Here is a 10,397-nt window from a genome sequence, read left to right on the forward strand (position 1 = left end):
GAAATAAATAATAAACACACGCACTGTTTCTATTTCATTTCTTAATTATTTGTCAATTGGTTATTTATTGAAGCAGTAGGCCAATCGATTGATTGACTAATCATTTGTTCAATGAATCAGTGAGTTATGAGAAAGAAAGAGTAGAAGCTGAACCGGAAGAGAGAGGGAATGTTCTTGAAGAAGACTTTGATAAACCTAAATAACTGATTGATTAACCGAATGGCAATCAAACAAGTAATTACTTAAGTGATTGAATAGTTAATCAACTGGAAAATATGAAAGAAATGAAATAGAGCTGGTGCGTTTCTTTATTACTGGCAAAATGACCCTCTCGAAATACAGCAAAATATATCGTATATTTAATGTGATTTCTTTTACAAAATACTTGAAGTTCTGCCTCTTTCGAACACGACTAAATCAAGGTGTATTCACGATAAAGCCATAATGCCACGATAATACCACGATAATGCCACAATAATGCCAATGACTTCAAAACGGATCTTATTTCACGAATACGTATATCTGACATTTACACATTACAGCGTGATGAGTTCAAAGACATTACTGGAGTAGCAAATTCTTTTTTTGTGTTCGACATTTTTGTTTGTCTTTGTTTGACTTAAAGAAAACGCATTAAAGAAAAATTTCGGATCTTTTTTAAAACGGGGGCCACATTTTTCATTAATGTTTTACGTAGTGTTTTTGGTACCGAAAGACTTTCAAACTTCGTATACTTATCTATTTTGTGTTATTGAACAGAAAAATATTTTTGTATTCGAATTTATTTCATGTAAAAAATTGTCTTATTTCGATAATTTCAACCAATCACTGACAAGTATTCAGTTGTTTATATTTACTCCTTTGGCTGATTAAGCGGTGTAAAGTGTATTTAATTTCCATAGATTCGTTTTGCTTTTTTCTTTTTAAATTTGCTGTTTTACCCTAACCCTAACCCTAACCCTATCACCGATAGAATTGTTTCAGAATCGTTTGTTTATGTAGTCGGCACTTAATGTATATCGGCTGAATGGACGTCAGTGATTGGTTGAAATTACAGAAATACGACAACTTTAACATGGAATAATTTATGGATTTCTTTTTTTTTTAAGAAGACTAAGAGAAAAAGATGTTTTATACGACACATTCTACCAGTGTTCCAAGTTTCAAAGTGTTTCGTTAATGAAAAATGTGGCCCCCGTTTTAAAAAAGATCCAAAATTTCTTTTGTGTAAGCAATCAAGTCTCCGGAAGTGCATGCCACAGGAAATGATGCATTTAATTGCATCAGTAATTTGATGACATGCACAACATAAGATGGAATAACTGTATTGTAGTATGCAGCAATAGTGCAATAAAAAAAGTGACTAGTGCAGCAACACGAATCAAGAATGTTGCGAAAAATGCAACAGTAATCACTGCATTCTTCACAAATGATTATGAGTTCAGTCTCACTACACAGCACGTTGGGAAAGTGTCTTTAACCCAGAGCTGACTAAAGACTTGTGAGTGAATTTTGGAATACAGCTTGGAAGTCGTTTTCCGTAAGCGAATCGAGGACGTATTGCGATTCGTTCTTAATCTCGACGACGGTGTTAAAACGGCGACCTTTGAGCTCCATTTTCATCTTGGGGGAAGAGATTAAAGTCCGCAGGTGCTAAATCTGGTGAATAGAGCATTTACGGGAGCGATACCATGTTTTTAGCGAGAAACTCAAGAATGAGAAGAGCTCGGTGACAGGGCGCATTGTTGTCGTGAAGAATTCTTCGCGCTCCACAGATCCGGTCGCTTTCGCCGAACGTCCTCCCTCAAATGCTTCAAAACATCGCAGTAAAACTCTTGAGTGGCGGCCTGACCCTGGAGTACAAATTCTCGATGCACAATACCACATTTCCGGGAATGACGGTCGTGGCAGTTCTTCCAGATCGCTCATCGTCTTCCAGGGACGTTCTCCTAGTTTCGAAGCGCACGTGCCACTCGAAACCTTGCGTACGACCATTGCCTGGTCGCCGCAAACTTGCCGAAGCATGCTCAATGTCTCTGTAGCAGACTTCCCAAGTTTAACGCTGGCTGTCGTGGGGTAATATTCTTGTGAGAAATCAGAAAGTGCTGTTGGAATATTTGATCGATCATAAATATCGATTAACCGATTCATTAACAAATAAATTTTGGCGATCAAGAAACGTGAAATCAATATTTTTTTCAGCTAACGATAAAATGGTAACGTTATCATGTAAATTGCAAACTGAATCTCGTCTGTGGAATAAAATACTTTCGACTATATCGGTGATTCTTAATGACTTCTTTCAAGAATCTGACCTGGTTTTGGAGTTAAAATCGGTAATGACATAGATTTCAAAATTTTGGCAAATGGCCAGCAATTTCTGGGGAGGGGATAAGTCGATTACATCGGCCCCAGTACTCAACTGGTACTTATTTTATCGACCCCGAAAGGATGAAAGAGAAAGTTGATCTGAGCGGAATTTGAACTTAAAGCGTGAAGACGGGTGAAATGCCGCTAAGCATTTTTCCTGGCGTGTTAAGGATTCCGCCAGCTCGTTTGCCTTCATGAGATCGGTATTGAAATTGAGGCTTTCAGTGTGTCCTTAAAGCGCTTGAAAGCCTCTCTGAAAGCCTTCAACATCGACCATGCAACTTGGGAGCAGTCTGCTCTAGACAGAGAAAGTTGGCGATCAGCTGTCCACAAGGATGCCAACACATGCGAGACAAATAGGATCACTGCTGCAGAAGACCGCAGACAAGCCAGGAAGAAAAGAGCTAAGAACCTTGTAGCAGGCGCTACCATTCCCTGTCCACACTGTCAAAGACTCTTTCGGGCGCAGATTAGCCTCACTAGCCATCAGCGGACTCACAAAGAAGCTCACCTCACCCCAGGATGACTAGATGGCCTTCGTCGCATCGACGGACAAACTACATGCATACATTGAAATTGAAAACGATCGTTGTTGCTTAGTTTAATCTTTAATTAAATATTTTCGAAATTGCAAAGATAATTGTTGGCAACAAATTCGACTGGAAATTAAAGAATAACTATTGGCACTTCTGGTTGTGAGTTATGAAAATATAATTGAAATTAGTTCTTCTAAGCGCAGGCATGGCTGTGTGGTTAAAAAGCTCGCATTGCTTGAAAATGGTTTCAGGCTTAGTCGCGATGCGCGATACTTTGGACAAGTACCTTCTGCTATAACTCCGGGTTTACAAATCCCTTGTAGAAAGTCCTAGTAACTTAGCGGTTCAGCATAGACAGCATGACTATCAAACTTAAGAAAATTAATACTAAGCTCAATTTATTTGACTAAACCCTTCAAACCGGTTACGCATCATGGCCGCAGCTCATTGGCTGAAACATATAGAAGAAAGTGAAATGGAAAAATAAAAGAAAATATTCATTGAAAGAGTAAGTTTGAAGATTTTCGGGTTTTACGTTTCTAGTGCAATAAATTTGATGAACATCTGGATTTGTCAAAGTGATTCTTTCGAATTACTGTATTCAGTTACCATATTCAAATACGAAATTCAAGCAGCGCTAGTGTAATAGACGATATCAACCTTGACGTAAACACAGAGAGCATTTGCTGGCTGTTAAAACGGTGACCGACAAACTCCACCACGGAAAATTCCACCAGATAAATTTCACCATAGGTAAATGCCACCATGGTAAATTTCACCACAGGTGAAATTATTATTATTACCATTATTAAAATAAATAAAGAAGAAGAGTTCCATAATTAAATTTGCTGAACACAATATTTCGGTATCTCGCTTACCTTCAACGGGTTCGAAATTTGTATCTCTTTATTACCCACTAGCGGCCAAACAAAGATAGGGACAATACATCTGATTGGGGTCAGATAAAACTTATGGGTTTACACAAATATGAAACAATTAAAAATATAATAAAATCGAAAATCGAATGTTTTACAACAAACAACACACAAAACAATATAGACAGATGAAGTGGGGGACTGGGTTACGCTCCGACCCCACAAGCCCCATCACACCAGTGACACTTTCGAAGACACCTATGGCGTATTCAATTGGACCCTTTCACTCGCAACTCTCGAGCGACATATTTCCATCTTGATTGAAACACTTTCTCCGACAAACACTTTCTCCGACAAACACTTTTTCCGACAAACACTTTTTCCGACAAACACTTTCTCTCCAGTCGTATTTTTCTTTTCAAATGAAAAGAAAAATATCTCACCAGACCTTGACTGGAGATGAAAGTGCCCGTCTTGTTCCCTTCCATTCTAGTCTTCCACACAACCTCTTTCGCTACTGCTACTGTAATGAGGAAATTTTTCTTACCTTCGTTTGATAACAAACTTGGCGGGTCAATTTTTATAATTGACTCAGCCGACAATTGTACTCTTCCTTCACTTGACACTAGGTGTTCCACGTAAACCCACAATTCAGAGACCCCCGAACGTCGTACAATAGCGTGCGGGACGGTTTCCCTATCCCACCCGCATCTTGGACAGGTCGGTGATATCTGCGTTCCATGTCTTGCAAGTTTATCGCGAACGGGCAAGGCTCCTCTGTAGCATTGCCAGGTCAAAGACATTTGGAAATTATCCAACGACTTCAACCCGAATGTACGGAAGAACAGGCTGTCGAGTTCAATAAATCCGAGACCCAGAGTCGTTCCCAGGTCATCGTCACATTCTGCCTCTACTAACCCTCTATAAAAGAATGCTGTAGAACCCCCGCTGCCGGCGTTGCCCGAGCGTTGGAATAGCAGGAGAGCCTTACGACACTCCGTGTACCATTGACTCAACCTCGGTCTACAATAGCACCAAGCTTCCTTTGCACTCATACTGGCAAAGTTGGGGAACATTTGTCTTGTCGACGGAGACCACACCTGGTCACCATCCAGGAGTATCCAAAGATGCCTCAACCTCAACGCATGTCTGCGCATCATCAACCAAGGCATCCCTAAACCTCCCTTTAACGGTTTCTGGCAACAGATAGAGCGTCTCACAAGTGGCTTCGAGCCCCTCCACAAAAAGTGAAAGAGCTGTCTTTCCAACTTGGTCAACCACGAATCCGGGCAAGGAACGACGGTCAGGCGGTAGGTAATAACCGATGCGATAAACACATTGGCTACCTCCGCCCTCCCTTTCAAGAACAGCCTTCGCCAAGACCAACTCTTGGCTACACCGGCTATCTTGCTCGACACCTCTGCCCAGTTCTTCTCCACCTGGAGGTCTGGACCAAACCAAATCCCCAGCAACTTAACCGGCCCCTCCGTCCAGCGTCCTACGACGCTATCCGAAGGCATCGACTTGCCCCTCCAGGTGCCGAGTTGCAAGCCGACTGACTTCTACAGGTTCGAAATTTGGTATGTCAGTCTACTTCATTTTTTTTTATAGATAATATAGGACTGCTATGACTCCTCTGGAGGGAATATATAAATAAAGAAGAAGAGTTCCATAATTAAATTTGCTGAACACAATATTTCGGTATCTCTCTTACCTTCAACGGGTTCGAAATTTGGTATGTCAGTCTACTTCATTTTTTTTTTACAGATAATATAGGACTGCTATGACTCCTCTGGAGAGAATATGTAAATAAAGAAGAAGAGTTCCATAATTAAATTTGCTGAGCACAATATTTCGGTGCATAACTTAGGCCACAACATTATTCCGGAACGTCTTATGTCAGTCTATTGCAAGGTTCCAGGTCTGCCAATTTTGAAGGGACGCAGCAAGTCGATTGCATTGACCCGAGTATTAACTGGTACTTAATGGAAGAAGTGGTGCTAAGCATCTTCTCCGATGTGCTAGAGCTTGCTCTCTCTGTGTAATATATTGATTTCAAATTTTAGCAACCTAAGAGGAATTTGAACTCAGAACGTGAAGACGGACGAAATGACACTAAGCATTTTGTCCGGCATGTTAACGATTCTACCAACTCACCGCCTTTCCTTTTTGTAACATGTTAACAGCGTTTATTGATTTACATCGACAAGTGAAATAGAAAGTCAATTTCAGTTGAATTGGAATAATCATCAGATTATTATAAACGCCACCTTACTTTAAACATATTTAAACTGTCTCTGTTTGTGATTCATTCCTCTATGCAAGGATTAATAAATGCTCCAAATAGTATGTTATTCTGCTTTAATAGATATCTTCAAGGTTATGCCAAGATTTTAGTGCAAGATACATTTTGGCACTTACGTATATTAAGAACAATCTGCAGCTCATATGTTGAAAATATTCATACATATTTATATACATCTATTGCAAAGGTCGCGAGCTGGCAGAATAGTTAGCACTTCGAGCACAATGCTCCGTGACCTTCTGACTCGTCATTATCTGAGTTCAAATCCATGCGAAGTTAGCTTTGTCTTTCATACCTTTCGGATCGATAAAACAAAGCACCAGTCAAGTACACAAAATCCATATAAAAGGCTTGTCTATTCCCACTCCAAAATTGCTGGGCTTGAACCCTGTAACTGAGGAATGTTTTGATCGTAGCTGTTTATGTCATGAAAACTGGGTTATCGGCCTTATAGGGTCTAGGGCTCAAGAAAGAAATATTTATACAGGTGTGCATGTAATCATATCTACATTGTTGCATGACTTATTTAAAAATTAATACAGATTATCCCAGTTAATTATCTTTATTTCACCCACACAAAAAATATCCACATAAAAGTGGTTCAACCAATCAACAATTTCTATGCAAATGTGTTTTTTATTTAGAAACTCAAATTTGAACATATGAACATATGGAATTGTAGAAATTCAGCACAAGCTCAGATTTCATCGAAACGACTTCATTAAATAGTTCATGTGATCTTAACTCAGGACATAGAGGAACAAACTGTAGTATAAATAATGTTACACGAAGCAGCGTTGAATAAAGTATATTCGTGTAAAGTGATATTTAACATGTTCGAGTGCATTTGGACATGCGAAGGCCTTCCACTGCAGAAATAATGTTTTCACAATGTTTAAATGAGGAATTTTCTCCCGAAACTATCCTGGCAGCGAAAGGTCTTAACACATCCTAATAAACTTGAATGTGTTAAATATAATTTCATACGGATATATTTTATTGAACGCTGCTCCGCGCGACATTATTTATATCATTCAAGCCTAGCCAGCCAGTCTTTACAGACATCAACAAATGTTGCTATACGCTGTTTTGATAAGAATAATTTCGTTGTTCGTCATTCGGTGTTATTGACGCAGTAAAATAACGAAGAAACGCATTCGTTCTACGATCTAGTGTCATGATTCTCAGCCCAATATGTTTTCACACATGTCTAGGAGGAGAATTTTCTGCCCGGGACTATCTCCACAACAGCCTTCTCTCTCTCTCTTTCTCTATCTCTCTCCCTCTCTCTCTCCCCCTTCTCTCTGTATGTGTACAATATCGCTCATTTAGATGCAGTGTGGTAACTGTTACTTTAATATTGCACATATGTAGTTAACCCCGTTCCTAATATATTTAAAATGACACAGAAAGAGGTATGACCGTTCAAGCAGTTATCTTTTCTGAGATTATACGAAATGAATTTGAATTAAATTTGTTTGTTGACCCGGAGTAGATCGATCGTCAAAAGGCAGATCAGAAAATATCCCGACAGGATTCTCACGTTTTTTATCTTCTTTTACTGTATTTCTTGTATCATTTAACTCTTATCCTTTACATGTTTTAGCCATTGGACTACGGTCATGCTGGGGCACAGATTTGGAAATTCTAGTCGAACAAATCCACCCTAGTACTTATTCTATCGGTCTCTTTCATCGAACTGCCAAGTTACAAACCTACACCAATTGTCAAGCAGTTTGTGTGTGTGTGCGCGCGGTGGTGGTAGTTGGGAGACTACACGAAGAAAGACAGTTTTCGTCTGCCAAATTCAGTCAAAAAGCATCAGTCAACACGGGTTATAACAGAAATCTAATGCCCAAAGTGCCGAGCAGTGGAATTGAACCCAAAATCATGTTGTTGCAAGGCAAGTGTCTTACACCAAACGGCTACTCCTGCATCTATGTGAATACATTGCATTTCGTTTAAATAGAAGCATAAAGAAACTTCGTTTTTCAGATAGTCTTGAAGATTATGGTAATTGAACATTCTAACAGCCAACGAACGGGCAAGTCCATATTGGTTCTTATATTCTTGTTTGATCACGTTTCTCTTCGGTTTCATATAAATGCAAGCATCTCAACATCAAATTTCTCCTTTTTCTTGCATTAAATAAAACAAGGACAAAAATCCTCAAGATTTCTCGTGTCACGTTGTAAAATACTGGAGAAATTTTCTGCGATTCGATTTCCTGATGAGTTTTCCACTCAGCAAAAAGGGGAAGAAAAACCTCAAAATTTCCGGAATCACAATCAAAAACGCTGGCGGAATGAATGCAAAGTCTTCTGCGATTCGATTTCCAAATGCGCATTCAGTTCAGGAAGAAAGAATGTGAACGCTTACCCCAAAGGTAAATTAAAAAATGAAATAAGTTCAGCAATGAAACAAAAACAATTGTGCATTACGTCTGATGTATACACACGTATATACACATGCGTGTTTAAAGAAAAGCTAAAAGAAAATATCCTATGATGAATTACAATTTGAAGAATATAAGAAGGAAATGATGGTTCTAAGAAAGCCTTCCAAAATGGCAATTAGTAGGAACAAGATATAAGTTTTTCTTTTGATTCAGCAAAACCAATTACTAGTGAAATGGAAAACAAGTAAAATTAATTAGATGTATATAAGAGTTCTAGTTTCGCTCGAAATATATGTATTTATGTATAAATCTATGTATGCTACTCTCTCTCTCTTTTTCACTCTCACTTTCTCTCCCTCCCCCTCTCTCTCTCTCTCTATATATATATATATATATCTACAGCATTATATTTATATGCATATGGATGTATATATGTACTTATGGCTATATATATGTATGCACATATAGTACTAGTATATCTCTATAATTATGTCTAGAGATGAATGTATATGTATGTAAATATACTTGTCTGAATAGATACGTGTTTATATATATATATATATATATATATATATATATACATATATACAGGATGAGTGGAAAACAACTAGGCATTAGAAATTGCTTATAGAATTTTTAGTATCACTGTAGTCATGACGAAAACATCTTTTGAACAGTCAACACTAATGGGGATTTTTTTAAAATTTTCTTATTTTCTTATTGTCTTATTTCTTATTTTCTAGATGGCCGGTCGCTAAGATAGCAGCACGCTATGAAGTGTGGAATTCCATTGTTTTGGTTCAGAGATGGTACCGTGCATAGAAGTGTAAGAATGCACCACTACGCCCGGAGACAATAAAAAGTTTTCATGCAAAGCTGATGACCACGGGCTCTGTGAACGATGCAAGAAGTGGCCGTCGAACCACGTCCCAATCAACGGGAATGTTTAATAACAGCCTGCAAAAATCAACACGTCAAGCAGCTCGTGAAAGTTGACTAACAAGACACACAACACGTACGGTGCTGCATAAAGAATTGAATTTTCTTTCGTGAAAACTGCATTATGTGCAGGAGCTAAAACCTGAAGACTGTGACCGCAGAAGTCCAGAACTCCATCGGTCAAACAGGACGCCACTTGGCTGACCGGTTCGCGCAGCACCTCCGAGACATCAGACTCGGCAATGACACCCCGGCCTCACGCCATTTCCGCTCTACCGGTCATTCCCTACAACATCCGTCTGTGTTCGGACTGTCTTTGCACAAGGGCCATCCGGACTCCCGCCTTTGCCGTGAACAGGAATTAATCTACTCTCTTCGCCCCTTTGCGTCACATGGGCTCAACTCCCCTCATCTCTTCATGTGACTCCCCTTTTCTCTTCATCTGACTACCCTCCTCTCTCCATCTGACACCTACTTCTTCTCTTCATTCCTACCTGCCTCCCCTCTTCATTGATACTACCCCTACCCCGCCATATCCTCACCTACCCCATTCAACCCATCACCTCCTACCCCCACCATCCACCTCACCTTAGCCCACCCCACCCCATCACCCACACCACTCCACACACACTAGCACTGACCACTTCCCAACACCCACACCACACACCATCATCCACACACCCACATACGATCTTCAATAGCGTCACCACACACATCATTATATGAGCAGCCACATGTTACAGACGCACACACATTCACACGCACACACGTCAAAGTCACTAGCCCCTATTCACATACACACAATTATACATTCACACACACCATTCTCACATACACACGCACACACACACTCATTTGGGATACCCAGCACTTTATTATCTCCCTTTCTTTCGACCTCTTCTTTCAAACATTTTTCTAATCATTCGCCATGCTTGGCCAACAAATCTGAAAACTTTTTATTCTCTCTATTTATT

At 39.5% G+C, this 10,397-nt stretch overlaps 1 long non-coding RNA gene across 1 annotated transcript; it reads left to right on the forward strand.

The window, feature by feature from the left end:
• The first annotated feature begins 6,815 nt into the window (after positions 1-6,815).
• LOC149134803 (uncharacterized) lies at positions 6,816-9,279 on the forward strand. The gene is made up of 2 exons (XR_016242467.1): positions 6,816-8,472; positions 9,228-9,279. It is a non-coding gene; the product is annotated as an uncharacterized LOC149134803 (long non-coding RNA).
• The last annotated feature ends 1,118 nt before the right edge of the window (positions 9,280-10,397 follow it).

This window comes from Octopus bimaculoides, chromosome 7 (genome assembly GCF_046866305.1).
Source record: "Octopus bimaculoides isolate indiv1 chromosome 7, ASM4686630v1, whole genome shotgun sequence".
Classification (NCBI taxonomy): domain Eukaryota; kingdom Metazoa; phylum Mollusca; class Cephalopoda; order Octopoda; family Octopodidae; genus Octopus; species Octopus bimaculoides.